Source organism: Pelecanus crispus, chromosome 13, assembly GCF_030463565.1.
Source record: "Pelecanus crispus isolate bPelCri1 chromosome 13, bPelCri1.pri, whole genome shotgun sequence".
Lineage (NCBI taxonomy): Eukaryota > Metazoa > Chordata > Aves > Pelecaniformes > Pelecanidae > Pelecanus > Pelecanus crispus.
The window spans coordinates 19,222,898-19,239,798 of NC_134655.1; positions in this window are offsets into that span (position 1 = coordinate 19,222,898).

A 16,901-nucleotide genomic window follows, 5' to 3' on the forward strand; every position below is an offset into this window, starting at 1 on the left:
GCAGGCTGAATGCATTCTGAAGTGTGCTTGCCAATGATTTTATGCAACACAAGAAACATTGCAGCAGTAGTTGAATATTAACACAAAAGTTCTTGGGTTTTGAGGACTCTCTTCTCTTAAGCAAGGTGATAAGCTTCAAGGTTTGCTAACAAAGATGTGAACTGTATGTTATTAACTTTTATCTGAGAATATTTTAAATACAATATTTTCTACTTATTAATTTTGATGCATAAGAGAATTACCCACTATAAAAATAACACTTTAAAAATTCTTCACAGTGAGCAGCAGCAGAGTTACTTTTGAAGGAGATCTCTAATTTTTTTAATCAAAACTATTCATGAAGTTGTGCTATGTGTCTGTCCTCCTGAGATTATTTTATAAGAGGTATTCATGACAGCTTTGGGTGCAGAGGCCATCTATTGATATTTTTTTCAAAAAGTTTTTGTCCTTATTCTGTATTTGGGGAAAGCAGTTTCCTTTTTTCTGTCTTTTTAGTGGGACTTAAAATCTGTACTTTTAACTTCATAGAAATGTTGATGTCATGGTGTTACCTTAAAGTATCTCAAAAATGAGTGGTAGCTATTAGGATAGCTTTCAAATAACCCACAACACTCATTTCTAACCTGCTATTGATCCTGATACACAGATGAAAGGATGTGCATGGACATAATAAAAAGGTAAAACGTCTTTTCTCACTCGTATCCATGGGTTGATCTGTTATCTTCATACCACCGAGTCCAACGCATCTCTGCACCTGTGCAGTATGCGTTGGTGTTGGATGGATAACCTGGCCAAAGAGGTTCATGTGGAGGTGGTTGTAACCTGAAGTTGCGTAGTGGTTAGTCAAATCAAATGCTTTTTTTTGTCTATACAGGTAATTAAATGAGTGTGCTTTTTTCCTAGCATCAGTCATCATTTGTATTGTTTTACTAAACCAAGCCAACAGGAATTCTTGGAGAATGGGATTGAGCTGAATGCCATAAAAAGAGCACTTGCCATGTTATGTATCAACGGCTCAGTGTCAATATTCAGGACAAAAAAAAAAGTCACAATGATGGGATTCAAGCTCCCCAGACATATGTATGAACAGGAAATCAGGCCATAATTCTGTTCTTTATTTCAACAGAAATTTCTGGTATGGTTCTTGTATCAATAACACCATATTCCAAGGAATACTGAGCCACCCTGTGACATCGTGTTGGCTTGTTCAGTACTGTGAATCAAAGGTTGGACCAGGGTCCATAAAAACCGCCTTGCACAGCATGTAAAATTTAACCATTTTGTCAAAGCGAAGAAGAAAAGAGCACTCTCAAGGGGAAGCTCGTGTTGGTATTTAGTCTGTTTATCGGCTGCTGCTGTGAAGTATGTCACAGGTTCAAGATGTGCAAATTACATCTATCCTGTGTATTAGTATAGTCTCAAAGCCACTTTTAAACCCACATTTTCTTCCTATTGGAATTGTGGTGAAAACTTCAGCTCAGATTTCTTTAACAGGTATGTACGCCTGTGTCGCCATGCAGCATGCCTACCCCAGCCATCTAATACTGCAGGGAGGTTCCAACTCTGTGTGCACAAGCTCAAGGGATTTTTTTTTTTTTTTTGCTGGTGAACTATCGGTGTGTGCTTGCTGCCTGCATTATAGGGTGTGTGTCTCTCTGTGAAGTGAGTATGTAGTGTGGGCTGAATGAGTAAACTCAGAGTGTAGGTCACACGATACTATTCAGAAACAGCCATTGTAGAAAAGATTTTCATTAGAAGTAATAAAATTACCGTATTTCAATGGTTGCTGCATCTGGCATTATTGCAATAGTTGAATAAAAACAGTTTTGACATCCTTCTTCCTGCTGTCAAGGCATGATATGTCTATTCTGGATAGTCTGGCATGACTGACCAGAGTAAAACTGTGTTCTCACCTCTCATAAAAATGTAGTCTTAAGGGAGAAACATGGTTTTGGTTTTAACTTCACCTGCTGGCTGTGGTCTTTGTTATTGAAGCTGATCCTATTAGTGTTTTTTCAGTCCAGTTTAAGCACAACAGAGCAGCGAATAAAAGCAAATTGAGAAAGTACAGTGAATTTTTCCTACCATGCAGGATTTTTTGAGATTGAGTTGGCAGGCAGCGTTTTGTCACCATAAAACCCAGAAAAAAAGAGTTAAAAGGCTATAAAGGTAATTCTTGGCCAAAGTGTATTTTCAGTGACTGCCCAAATATATACTCCTTAGAGGGCATGGAGCTGAACGTGACTGGATCGCTCCATCAGCAATTCCTGTTCGACACTGACTGAAGAAGCTGCTCTTGAAAATACCCCTTTTTGAACATTTACTCCTTGTTGAAGAAATACTTTACGTGAGAGAAGATGATGTTCCTAACAGTTCTCTTTCTGAATCGATACACGTTGCCTTCTAAATGGAATCATGCTTAACTCCTTAATGCTTACAACTAGCTTACTCATTCTAAAAATAGAATATAAATTCTTTGGGTGGAAATGTATGTGTTAAGGTGTGGAGAACAGGATTTTTTTTCTGATGTTTGTGAACAATTAAAAAGTTTTCAAAGCAGTAAATACATTGTTTTCTTTATATTAAGAAAGTAGAAAGGAGATGAGCAATTTCATTAGAATTGCTAAGCATTAATTCATTTGGATGAACATGGCATGACTTCATTTGAATATCTGAATGTTAATTGCATTGACATTGTTATTAAAGCAATTAACTTATCAGCTATTTTTGACTATGGCTAATCAACTGCAATAAAGTAGTGTGGCATGAAACTTTATAGAGCTATATTCACAGAATGATGGTCAAATTGCTCTCTTTAAAAAGACAACAGGGATTTATTTATGAATATTAATTTTAATTAGTACATATTTGTTGAGAAGTAATTCGGCAATCATCCTTAATATGTGATCTTGCCTATAAGCTGACTGTATATATATACACAACTGTATGTAGGCAGAAGGTTTTATTAGAGTAATAAATTAATGTTTTAAGTATTGGGTTTGAAGAATAATTTACTATTTAACCGTTAGGGAGAGTTGTTGGTCTATCTTAACACACTGAAAAACTAATTTTCTTCTAAAAAAATATTAATTATTCCTCCTAGCCAAAAAAGACCACATCATTAAGCCCAAAGGAATGGTAATAAACAAAAATAGTTTAAAATCTTTATTAAGTTCAATTAATTGGTTGTAGCAGACTAATTTTGTCATGCTTTGGTAGACAGTGTATTGTAAGTAATTTTGATGATCTCCAATTGAGTTGGACAAACAAGCCTGCACACTAAAGCAAAAATTGAATTGTCTTGATAATTACAAAAACCATTGGCCTGTTTGGTATTTGTGATGAATGGGTTAATTAGCTACTTTTTTATTACATCCAGACTTTCAATGCGGTAGAACAGTGGTAATTTATTTTGCTGTGTAAACTAGTACAGTCAAAATTCTATTGTTCTGATTTGTTCAGGATAAAAATCTTTAGAGCTACTTGATTTAATATTAGATAAGTATGGCTCTGGATGTAGTTTATATTATTTGCGGTTGGTTTACATAATTTATGGAACTTGTTCATATGCTAGTCATTTTTTTGTCTTCTCCCTAACAGTAAAGCAAGCTTTGTCTCATTTCAGAGGGCCCATCAAAATCATCCCTAAGAAAAATTAGATCTGATACTGTATCTTTTAAACAGATAGCATATACATTGTAAGAAAGAATTTCTAGGAACCAATATATTACCCTGCTGGGTGAAAAGTTTTAGCTGAGCAGTATTTGTAAGAAATTATCTAAAATGATAGTCAGGTAAGCTCCTGTTCTAATTTTGTTGTTGTTGTTGAGCTTGAGCTAACTTGCGGAGCTTTGAAGCAGATCACATAACATGAAAGTAGTCATTTGACCTCAGAGGAAGGTACTGTGTTGATCCAAAGTTTTGGTGGTGGTTTTTTTGGTTGGTTGATTGGGATTTTTTGTTTGGGTTTTTGGGGTTTGTGTTTGGGGTTTGGTTTTCTTTTTTTTGCAGGCCTCCCTAGAAATTGATTTAATTGTTTTTCGAAGAAGTTGTTCTGTTCTCCAAGTGTGCATATGCTGCTGCACCACCAAACCCACTTCCTTCAGTTCTGCTTAGAGAAAACCTTTAACTCTATTCTTGAGAAAAAAAAAGTGTCAGACTGTAAAGTATTTACAAGAGATTTTCTTCTTCCTTTTCCAGTTGTAACTAGACTACACTCTGAAGCATTTAGGAGCATATGCTATATACTCACTGAAAAATCTAGGGTTTTTTTTTTTAATTTTAAAGTCTAATATTTTTATTTGATTAACTCTCTAATGGTTTGCCATAATGAAATGACATTTATTTTTAATGTTTCCTTTTTCAGTTTTGACTGCTGTCTTCCTATTCACATTTCATGCTGTGTTTTATCTGACTTATCGGTATGATCCATTCCATTGTCTGTTTTCTCCTTCTTCAGCAAAATCATCTTAATCACTGTTTTCTCCTTGTGGTATTTTCGTGACTCTAAAATGCATTGGCATATAACAATTGGCTTGATTTCTGTTTTGTTTCCAAGATAGGAAAATTTGAAACTGAACATTTTTCTTTTTGAGTAAACTTTAAAATTAATAGGTAAGGTTGTTGTTATAGAGCTTCTCCTTTTCCTTATTTGTGTGTTTTCATTTATGGTCATTTGTACACACTGACAAAGTGTTTTGAGCAGTCTTGATATACAGCTCTTCCTCTGACTCACAAACAATTTGAAATATAAAAATGATTAATTCAAATTATAGTTCATTAGAAGTCTAATAATTAATCATTCTGATTATATGTCATCTTGTATTTGCCAAAATATTATTTTGATCAGTCATTTTGTTTAATATTTGTTTAACTGTATTGGGCCATTATGAATGTCATATGAATTATAACTTGTTAGCTTGGTATCATAATCATTGTTGAGTAATGAATGGTGATCTTGGTCTTAGCAAAATGTTTTGAACGATGAGATAATTTGTTAATATGTCTTGCAATATAACTTTGGTATAAAAACAAAGAGTCTTGCATAATTTTTCATTTTGGAACTTTCTAAATGCTTACTCTAAGATGTTACTTTTGATGGGATGGGGGGGGTTGGTTGGTTTTGTTTGTTTTTTTAGAACCTTATTTTGACAGTAGGTCATGACAATATGGCAATCTAAAAAGAACAGAAAATGGAAAGCAAAAGGAAACATCAGGAATGTTTGTTTATTTTAGAGGAAATTGTAGTCATTATTTCTTCCCCAGGCTCTTTTTGTCAGTATGTGAGGTTATGTTTTCATACATTTGTTTTGATTCAGTGCAGTTCTGCTGGAAGCCAGTCAGCATGTGAAGCGGTGCTACACAGCAGAAAGTGAATTTTCTCCTGTAACAATTTCTAGTGTTACATGTAACGTGCTGGATGTGCACCACTGTTGTACCTTACTCCTGTACTGGGCTGAGACAGTCCTCCAGTATAAGCAGGTATTTTTATTATGCCAGAACTTCTTGAGTAAGTCAGAGAATGGTCTGCCTGTTAGATCCCCACCACGCGAGTGAGGAATTGGGGAGCAGAAGGGCTGGCATAGCGTGCGTGTGCCACCTGAGCAGAGCCTGTGCTTCTTGGCGTCCATCGTACATTGCAGAGCAGTGGATGTGCTTCTTGAAGAACAGCCGCCTTTCTTTTCAATTAATGTGGTTCTTGCATACATGTAAATAAGATGTTCGGTTATTTCATGTGACTGATTTTTCTTTCATTAGGAATCGGGCTTCTGAAGCCAAGCAGAAATGGCGCTTTACTTATTTCCCCTCCTTCTGTAGAGGCGCATACTTTTTTTTTTTAAAGTGATACTATTTTTAGAGCATGTATAGGCATTAGTGTAATGTTTATTATAAAGCTCTGAGTGAAGGCATTAAATTTTACCAAAAGGCATTACTTGTTTCGGTTTGGTATACATATTTGACAACATACAAATATGTTATGTCTGAATTAAGTTTGCCTGTGTGTTTATATAAACAAATAATGTGCCTTTTATAGCAGGAACAGAATAACATCCTTTCCCTTCTTGAATGTAAGAACTGAAATGGATTTATTGGCTAATTTGGTCTGTTATCAAATACATACTATTTAAAAAACTTCTGTATTCATCAGGAAGTAATTTGTATTTTGAATATATTGGATAAGGAGAAAATGTTGAAAGATATTTTCCAGTGTTGAATAGAGAATAGTTACAAATGCAACTCTAGGTAAACAAATTTATTTAATAGTATAGGTAAATCTGTTTTCTAGGAATCGAGCAGGATTGGGGCATAATTTTTTCTAGTGCTTCTTATCAGTAGCATTCTTTTCAAAAAAAATCATAAAAACATCATTGAACTGTTTTAAAAGTTCCTGCTGTGCTCTTAGTTAAATGTAGTCTTCTATATGTAGTCACTCTTTCAGGTATGGATCACATGGGCCTATGTTAATGAGGACTCAAATAGTTTTATTTGTGTATACCTGAAATCTCTCTTTAGTGCATGGTAAAAGCAAAATTCTGATCTTGATCACATTTTACAGTTGTGTCTAAAACCAGCAGTCTCGGCTTTTACCTAGTAATGATATTTGTTGTTTTCTGAGAAATTTTTACGTTTAGAAGGAATTTATTAGCAAAATAACATCTAAACAACAAAATTAAAGACCTGGATTATTAAAATATCAGCAACAACAGAATTCCAGAATGCAAAACTCAAATACATAGCACTGTTTGCATATAAGCTAAAAACTTAGAGTATCTGCGGTAGGTTAGACGAAAGGTCTGTGCGCTCAGTATCTTTTGTACAGCAGTGGTCAACAGTAGATGCCTACGGAAGCATGTAAGAACAGGGTAAGCGGACTTCATACTGCTTCCAGGTACTCTGCCAAATGCCAGGCATTTGTGGCTTAGGCACTTCCTGAACGGGATGTGGTTTCTATTTCCTTAGCATCCCCCGATGCCAAGACTGGCAATACTAGTAATCAGTAAATAAATAAATCCACTTACCTTCCCATGTACAGGTTGCAGACAGAGATTGGTTAAATCTCCATCCTTGAAGATACTCAGAGGTCTGAACAGGCTGAACTAACTCTGGAGCGTGTCTAACTTTGTTTGACGTGTTAGTTAACGTGATGTTTGCAGACCACTCTATTGCACCCGCCATTGTCTTTTTTCCCCCCGGTTTCTTCCTCGTTGTCCGTCTCAATTACAAGTTCTCTTCAGCAAGTATTTCCCCTGACTGAAATGATAGTGACTACACAACCGAGCCTTTGAAGTCTCAGGGCACCGTGGAGCTCAAACACCAATTAGAAAACTGGTGGACATTAGGCAAACTTACTTCTACTGCAAATAGTTTTACAAAAGTTAATAGCAAGTTCTGTGTCCTAATGCGATTGAATCATTTGAGCCTGATAGGCATTGCTGAGCTGCGGGGCTTTCTGTGGCTGAGTTCTCTGCGAATGCCGTGAGGTGGGCAGCCTGCTTGCTCTTCCTCCTTGCCCAGTATGTGGAAACGTGCGTTGGTAAGAGCTATGTATGAGAACAGCAGCATATGTATGTGTAAAAATAGTGTGTAGAAAAGCAACATTTCCTGGCACGTAATTATTACTGTTCACAAAAAAATGTAAAAAGGGAAAAAACCCACAAAACCTGGTATTTTTAGTGCAGTATTTAGTTGAGCATAGCAACTAGGCAGGCAGTAACGTGTTGAGGCTTATTTCAGGAGGAACACAATGACGATACACTGGGCGATTTCCTGTCTTTGGACTGAGTGAAAAGATTTTGAGGGAAAAGATATGGCTCAGAAATTCTGAACATTTCTTAATTCTTGGTCCTGCATATAGCGAAAGTTAGTTGATCTAACAGCTCCCCACCATGAAAAGGCAGAGTTGTAACTGCCCCTGGCTGCCTTTCCTTCTGTTCCCCTTCCTCTGCCTGGGCTGCTGGCCATGCATTTCTGTCTCACCCTTGCACTGCCTCTGGTGTTTATCCAGCCCTTCACAAAACCTATTCAGGAGCAATGTAGACTTTTTTTTTTTTTTTCCAGGTTAGTTTTCCTGGATAAATGAGTCAAATCAGCTTACCGGGGAAGAGCTGAAGTTCTGTTAATAACAAGCAAAAAATTTCATTCCAATGCGACCTGTTCTGATTGTTATATTATGTCATTGAGCTGTACTCTAAGAAGTCAGGTAAGACTGAGTCTCTCTGTTTCTGTTCCTCGCTTGTCACTGACCTATTGAGCTTTCTCTCTCCCACTTTTGATCCATTCTCCTTGGAACAGGGGCTGTTTCTCAGTGGATGTTAAGCCTGGCACAATAGGACCTGGAGCATTCATCTAGTGTCAATGGCTGATTTCAGCAGTCAGTGTAGAAAGTTTAGCCTTATATTTGCAGTTGACAACAAAATAAAATCAACATTCTATGTCTTTTTCTTTTTTTTAAAGGAGAATTGTATTTTGATATAATTAAAACCAAATACATAATCCGTGCCCCCCCCAAACTTTGTGTTCATTAAGTTTAATAGCATTTTTCAAAGTGATAGTATTTCCAGACACTCTGATTCTCGAAGAAATCTAATTACTACTTTCTCCATTACAACTTTGGAAGGATTATTCAAATATTTTATAGTCCTAACTGCACAGAGCACTTTAATCCTATTGTTTGTAGATTGTCATTCTCCTGCCTTCTTTCTGCTTGCAGTCTCCCATCACACAGTACAGGCACATCCTGGTAATCTCAAAATCCAGGAAAGTGCTATCTGGCAATCAATGCCTGCCTGCCCCCTCTATTTACTTTCCACTCCTTGCATATTTTAAAATAAAAGAACTAGACTCACAGTCTTCTCTCTAGCACAGTACAAACTATGACTTTTCTCTCTAGCACAGTACAAACTATGACTTAAAAAACCCGTATGTAATTGGTATCTGTCCTTCTTAGTCCGGAGCTTGTGGATGCCATCTCTTCTCTTGATCCTTTATCTGCCTTCTGATAACTCCAAAGGATTCACCTGTTTGCTTTCAGACGGGCATACTGCCCTGAAGAAAGTATTAGCTGAGTAAAATAAGATGCCAATCTCTTAGCTAAAAGGGAAAAGGATATGAGCGCATATCTCCAAGTAACGGGGCCTAAATCACAGCTCCTAAATTTGTGTAACGTACAAAGTGAAAGTGCCGTGAATCCGCAAGAGCAGTAGGTGTCCATTTACTTCTTGCTCCCTGGCCTCACAAAGAGAGGCAAGGTCAGATTCAGCGCGTTGGTGCTTGCAAGGTGAAAAGCGGCTCTCACCGTGGCTGGTGTAGGCACTGTAGCCTCTTTGTACGCAGTCGTTTGGTTGTGTGGCAATACTAGTGATTTCAGGACAGTCCTTTTTTCAAAATTCCACAAGAATCGTAAGACAAGTTCTACTTTTCAAAACATTCTTTACCCCTGTGCAACTGTTGCTTTTCATTTTTAATAGAAGTCTAGAATTGTGCGGGTACATAAACATTTATGTTCATACATTATGTACGTAAATTACATGTATTTTAATGTAAGAAAACATTGCCACCATTTATAAGAACATTAAACAAGTGAAAAGAGATTCTTGAAGAGATAGATGTATAATCTTTTCTCTGAAAGATCATTTTTTTTTTCCCTTTTGGAGAAAGAGAAAGTGCCATAGTCTGTTAATGATGCCAGTAGATCCTGCGCAGATGGCAGAACATCTTCCTCTGCAGTAAAATTCGCTCCTTTTGATTGTTACCACTTCTACCAAATGACTCTTTTTATTGTCACCAGTGCTGCTGAACTGGTGCAGAAAATACTTTGACTGGGATTTATGTAAAGCAATAAGGAAGGAAAGTTTCCGGACAAATATTTGGCATTTTGCAAGCTTCTGTAAAGAAACAGGGAGGTGAGGTATGTAATAGTCACATTGCTCCATTTCTCATTAACTGTTTTGTGCTTCAGGAATCAGAAGTGTGTATTTGCTGTTCAGAGTCATCATTTGCTGCCACCGTGGAACTAATTTCCAAGCAGTAAGTGCCTTTCTCTGTTTGAAAGGGGCATTTGCTCTGTAGCACCACGTAACTATCCTATTTGTCACACAACTGGGATTAACTGGAGCCTTTTTTGCGCCATCATATCTTACTATATCATTATATACAGTTTCAGCTCCTGGGGTTTTTACCCGTTCTGTTAGAGCAAATTAAGCAAATCAAATTAAGGAGGTCAATCTTCATTTCTTAGCAACCTTCAAAATTTGTTGGGAGTGGGCTAAATGCCGCTTTAGCCATTAATTTGCTTCTGTACATCTTAACTCCACTGTTGGAAAAGCAAAATGATCTGCGAGTTAATAGGACTGCACTTTTTATAGTTCCACTGTTCATCAGCTGCATTTCATAGCATGGCATGTCAAAAATTAACTTATTTCTATCTGTGCTTCTGAAAATAAGTGTTTTAAGCCCAGTGTGTGGTTCCAACTTTCTTCACTGTGCGTGAACTCCAACCTCTCCCATTGCTTGACTAATAAACCAGTCTGTTTTTCCAGTTCAACAGATTTGTTTCACAAGTACATTACCGGGTGAGAAGCATTTGCAAGTAGCTTTGCTGACAGGGGAAAAGGCTGCCAGAGCAGATTTTAGAGATAAGGAGCTTTTGCCACCTGTATTGTTTGGAGATTTAAGAAGCTAACAGACTGGTTAGTTGACTTGTTACAAGGCCTTCTGATTACCATCTGCCACACACACCTTGCATGATAATTTACCAACAGGGATGAGGTCTCCAAATAGATTTACAGCTGGCATGTACTTTTTACAAGAATTCACAACAGTTGCTTTCAAGTAAGCTCCAGAAATGCTTTTATTTTATGTTTTCTTATAAGGCGTGAATCAATTGAACACCCATAGTTAAATGTGTGATAAATGTGACTTGTTTTATGTTATATAAACACTGCACATTGAAACAAGAGTCTTGTTCGCTGTGGAATTGATTCTTCCAAACAATGAACCCTTTTCCTGATTCAAAGGAGCTTTTGTTTGTCACAGTGTGTGCGTGCTTTTTTTGTCTTTTTTTAGGGAATTCAAGTTAGTTGAACTCCTTTGCATGTTCTTTTGCGCTTCTCGGGTTTTACCTGTTGTGCTGGACCAAATTGAGTAGGTAAGTTTTTCCTCCCAGCAGCAAAGATGGTGGTTGTCATCCATAATGGGAGAAATGTTGTGAAGAGACAGAGTTGCACTAAATGGATACATTTCTGTAAATTAGCCAATCTGACATTCCCTGTTGTAGCTCATACCGACCACTGCTTTTAATGGATGGAAGAAACGAAACATTAAAAAATGTTTTTCTACTGAAATGCTTTACTTTCATGTACAGGTTATTCTCTAGTGCTAAAAGCATAATTAAATTCCCTTTGTTCATCATTTTTTCGTAGATATTAGTAAAGTATATGCATATTATCGCAAACACCCCAAAACTTCCAAACTGCCAGACAATAAAGACTTTATTGAATTTATTTTTTTATTTTAGAAGTACCCTACTTTGGACAAGGGGTGGAAGAAAATGCTGCTACTTAAAAAAATGTGGTTATTCTTTCATGGTTATAATTGGACTTTCAATCCCATGAATATGTGCTAAAGAATGAATGTTGAAAGACTTGGTAGAAGGACAATATTTGGGATGCATTTATGATTATCATGTATTTTTTGAAGTATTACAAAGATGCTATGTAAAGCAACTTCTGCCTAAGTGTTCCATCAGATTGTTGAAGCCCATAAATTCATGGAAGCTTTTAAGTTCAGTGGAGTTGAGTTTGGTAAAAAATATTTTATTTTCCTATCAGGTTAAGCAACTGTTACAGTTGTAGCACTGCCTGCAATCAATGTTAAAAGAAGGGATTCATGCTTGTAATTTATTCTGCTCTACTTGGCATAATTCATTATCTATCAGAAATATAGTATCTCTTCTAGTTGACATTTTCAGTCTTTTACATTGTGACTGGATGTCCATTGTGCTTGTTTTCATTGCATTGGGCTACAAAAAGACGGTGAGAGTTGTATAACGGACTGTGTCTGGATTACTCTATAACATAAGGGTAGGTAGTTTTATATACCATAAAGTGTAGCTTGCTGTCTTTCACAGAATTTCTGATGGGAAAATTGGGTTACTTCAATAAAACCATAACCTGAAATCACGCAGTATGAATCAAATTCTTTGGTATTTGTGACGATCGTAATATAAGAAGGTTCCAGGGATGTCAGTGGCCTCATATTTGATGTACTTGGTAGTATATTGGTATCATGTAGAACAGAAAGAGTTAGAACTTTTTTCTCATTTTTCCATTTAAACAAGAAGTGCTAATAATGCTGCCACACTTTTTTTTCTACTTCAGTTTCTTCAAGGACATGTGTCTGACTATCCAAATCTGTCTTAACTTTTCATTAAGAAAAGAAAAATTGGTTTATAGGAGGCAAGCATCTGGCCTAGAATTTTTTACAATTACGAAATAGTCAATATATAGGATTACTGGTTTATTTCCCTCAGTGTCTCTATTTTCTTTTAAAGCTAGTTAAACTCATCTATCTGTTCTCCTTTCTTCCCTAGCATTTTTGAAGCTTTGAAGCTATCCCTGTGATTCTTTAATTTTTTATTTTCCAGTAGGCTGTAGGGCATAGCAGACTGGTGTGATATTAATGGGCCTAATTGAGATAAAGTTTAATGGTTTTTCTCACACACTTCATCATTAGGCCAGTGGCACATTTTATTGTCATCTTTTCTCTGTGGTCGTTGTGTTAGCTGGTCCTAATTATAATTAAATGTGTCAAGGCTAGGTAGAATAACACTTGTTTTTTGATGCCTGACTCCTTTCTCTTTTTTTTTTTTTCCTCTTCTCCCCGCCCCCCCCCCCCCCCCCCTCCCCCATAAGGGGTTTAATTCCATCCTGCTTACCACCAGCTGGAACAAAGTATTTCTATTTACAGACTGTTTTCATTCATCCAGTTCATGGCTAAAACAATTTGCATATAGCTCATAAAATCTGTTAATCATCTTTGACTAATGTTTAAAACATACTTTAGGCAATCACAAGAATGAGTGTCATAAATATATCTCATGGACAAGTCTAGCCTCGTAAACCCCCTTATATCGAGGAAGGAATACTTCTTTCATTTCTGGAATGGTCAGTCATGACTATAGTGATCCTTAGGAAACAGAAGTAAAAAAAAATTTGTTATTTATTCTCATGCTACTAATTCTGATTATTTGCATGATAGTATAGCCCTACAAGTTTAGAGAGGATAATACCTCCTAATGGGTAAATTTACTTTTTAAACCTGCAACTGAATGCATCTTGTGCAGTCAGTACTGTTTTTCTCGCAATTATGTTGTCTCTGTCATAGAGTGGTTGAATAAAAAATGTAAGGCATCTCTTTCACAGTAACAGAATTAGTTTTCTGGTGAATATTGTAATATTAAAAAGGTGCCTTGAGAGAGCAGCTACTGTATTCATGAGAAGTGAAGGGGTTGTTAAGATGCATACTTTTAAAGTATTACTGATGTGTAGTCATTAGTAGCAGTCTTATTTTAGTTCCATTGTACAAACTTGAGCATTCATTGTGGACAGTAGTGCAATTCTGTCTTTAAAGCAGATTACTAAATGTATTAAGGATTAAACTTGTCTTTGGCCCTATGCAGAAAAAAAAAAAAAGTCCAGTGACAGATTGTATATCAACATTTAATGAAAACATTAGTAAAGGTTTACCTGTACCAATGTGAGGCATAATGAGTAGTTGAGTAGTCTTGAAGGAAATAAAACTAGCATCTTAAGCAACTTGCAGGAGCTGCACTGAGTATTAGCGAGCTGTGTCATTTAGCTCACATCATCGTTTGGACCTGCTGCAACAGCCAGACTTCGCAATGCATCAGAAAGAGTTAAAAAAAGATGAAGAATACAGTCAGAAAAATTCTGCCGTATTTCAACACCAGGAAATATTTTTGAATATTTCCTGTAGTTTATAATTTTAAGACAAGAAATGATGACAAAAAATTCGTCTGTCAAATTCTTAAAGAGGCCACATGACCTTACTCCTATATATTCCATAAACACATCTGTTGTTGCTACCCTGTGTACAAAGACTGCCTTTTAACACCTCTAAAGCAAAGCAGCTTTCTCCAGGTTCTGTCAGACTCAAGCACTGTTAGTTAACGTTCTACATTTTTATTCACTAATGCTTAGTTAAGTTTCCCAGCTATACTGGCCTTTGATAGATCCTTCTGATGACAATAGTGGTGATAATGGCCATAATCATTTTAGGTAAGGGTTTGTGCTTATAGTATATTAGTGGAGGTAAGGCTATGTGTGAGTAGTATACAGATATCAATACCTTGGCTATTCAAAGCGATTCTAAGTTCATTGTCTCCTTTCCTTCTCTCTTTCTGTTTCTGAGTTAACGATCTACATAGGCTTGGCAAATTATGATATGTGAGCAAAGATGATAATCCATCTCTCTTTCTTTTAGCTGTTTTCCTGGCATCCAGATGGATTACTGAGAGTTTAATTTAGGCAATACAGTGAAGACTGGAAGTGCAAGTAGTCTTGGAGAGCAAATCTCCTGGAACAGGAGGTGTTACTTCTGACAGGTATTCATAGCTCAGATCTACACTGTAAGCAATGATTTGGGTTTCTTGCACACTTTTTTAAAAAATCTGCAGGTGTTTCAGGGCAACATTGCCAGGACTCAATAGCTAATTATAAATATGTTAAATGGAAAAGAAATACTAGTTTACTTTTCTGGAATAAAATTTAATAATCAGATTAGATATGGGCATCTTCAGAATATGAAGATATCCTTTTTGCACTCGGGGTTTTCCACGAGTGTAGCTTTGATTTTAATTCGCCACCTTGTTTTGTCAAGTTTGTTTGCAGCTGCTGTGTACATATTAAGTCTGAATATGGTGTGTTCCATACTTTCGAGATGCAGTTGTGTGCTTGGCTTGAAACTTGTTTTCAGAGCAGAAGATACTGAGGCCTCAGTATTTATCATGGTCAATCTTTTGCAGTGCCATCTGGTGCCGACTAAGAGAATAGTAAATTCCTTGTTTTCTAAGTATTCTAGCTGAAAAAGAAAACAAAAAAAATGAAAAAATACAACTAAAGTTCTGTATAAAACCAGCCTAAATCTTATGTTTCTTAGACATGTATTTTAAAAAAGGAAGACTTGGATTTTGAAATAGAATCATGGCACTTTATCATTTGTTACTCTTTTGAAGTATTTGTGGTTAGTCCTATTTTGTGTTACTCATTAGGAAATAATCTGGGAAATACTGTGTGGAAGTCAGACGGCATTTTGTATTTCATTGTAACTTGGCCTGCAAATAGCTTCATGGCACTATAGTAACTGGCACCAGCTTCTACCTTCCAAAAAATAAAATTTTCTACCTGAAAGACTGATAACAAATTTTATCACTTTCCATCTTTACTTTAAAATAATAATTAAAAAATAAGGTTTTAATGTTGTCATGGTTTAACCCCAGTCGGCAACTAAGCGCCAGCCAGCCGTTTTGCTCACCTTCCCCCACACTAGTGGGATGGGGGAGAGAATTGGGAAAAAAAAAAAAGTAAAACCCGTGGGCTGAGATAAAGACAGTTTAATAGGACAGCAGAGGAAGAGAAAGTAATAATAATAATGCTAAAAGAATATACAAAGCAAGTGATGCACACTGCAGTTGCTCACCACCCGCTGACCGATGCCCAGCCAGTCCCCAAGCAGCGATCGCTGCCCCCCGGCCAGCTCCCCCCAGTTTCTATACTGGGCATGCCCTCACATGGTATGGAACAGCCCTTTGGCCAGTTTGGGTCAGCTGGCCTGGCTGTGCCCCCTCCCGGCTTCTTGTGCCCCTGGCAGAGCGTGGGAAGCTGAAAAGCCCTTGCCTAGTGTCAGCACTGCTTAGCAACAACTAAACCATCAGTGAGTTATCAGCATTGTTCTCATACTAAATCCAAATCACAGCATTATGCCAGCTACTAGGCAGAAAATTAACTCTATCCCAGCCGAAATGAGGACAAATACATATGATAAGAACATCAGCTGAATTTTTTGTATGTGGGAACACACCTTGCAACCGTACTGGATTATTTCATGTGTTTCTTTGACAGTAAATTTCTCATAAAGCGAAGTGTACCTGTGATGGAATTCTTATTATTTCAGAATATTTTTTCTTAGATTTAGGTTAAATGTAAAGATACTATGGTGATGCATTATGTGGATAAATAAATAATTAGCTGACATTGGCTAAAGTAGGCTATACCAACTGATGGTGGTTAGCCAAATGAAGTTCAAATGAGTATGTTGTCTGGAAACTCTTGCTGTTTTGCAAGATTGGAATATTGGTAACTGGTGTGTTTGTTGGTTTGGGTTGGTACCAAAATTCATGCCAACTTGGATATGCTGTATATTTATGGATTTCAGCACTAATATCATCTGGGTTTTCTACCTGGAGACCCTCTTCCTATTTTTTTTTTTTTTTTTTGTGGTCTCAGAGGAATTTGTTCTTTTGAAGTTAATAAAAACTAAACCAAAATATATAGCTCTTTGCTGACGATGGAGGTCTTGGTTTTGCTTTATTCTGTATCTAACAGATGGTATTTCAGAGGACAAAAGGACTTGCTGCCTGTGCAAAAACTTGCTCTCTGTACAGCTCTCACTTGAGGTTATTGTAGAAACTTACTAAGCAGATTATTCTAATAGAACTGTTTGACCCAATCCTTTGTCTCTTTCAATTTATCCTTAATGTATCCGTCAAACTGTGCCTTAGAAAATGTCTAATTCTGAGATGCTAGCACCTGGAAGACATCTACCTTGATTGCTAATACTTTTAAGATTTGTAATTGGGGTAATTTGATTAACTTAAAATGGTC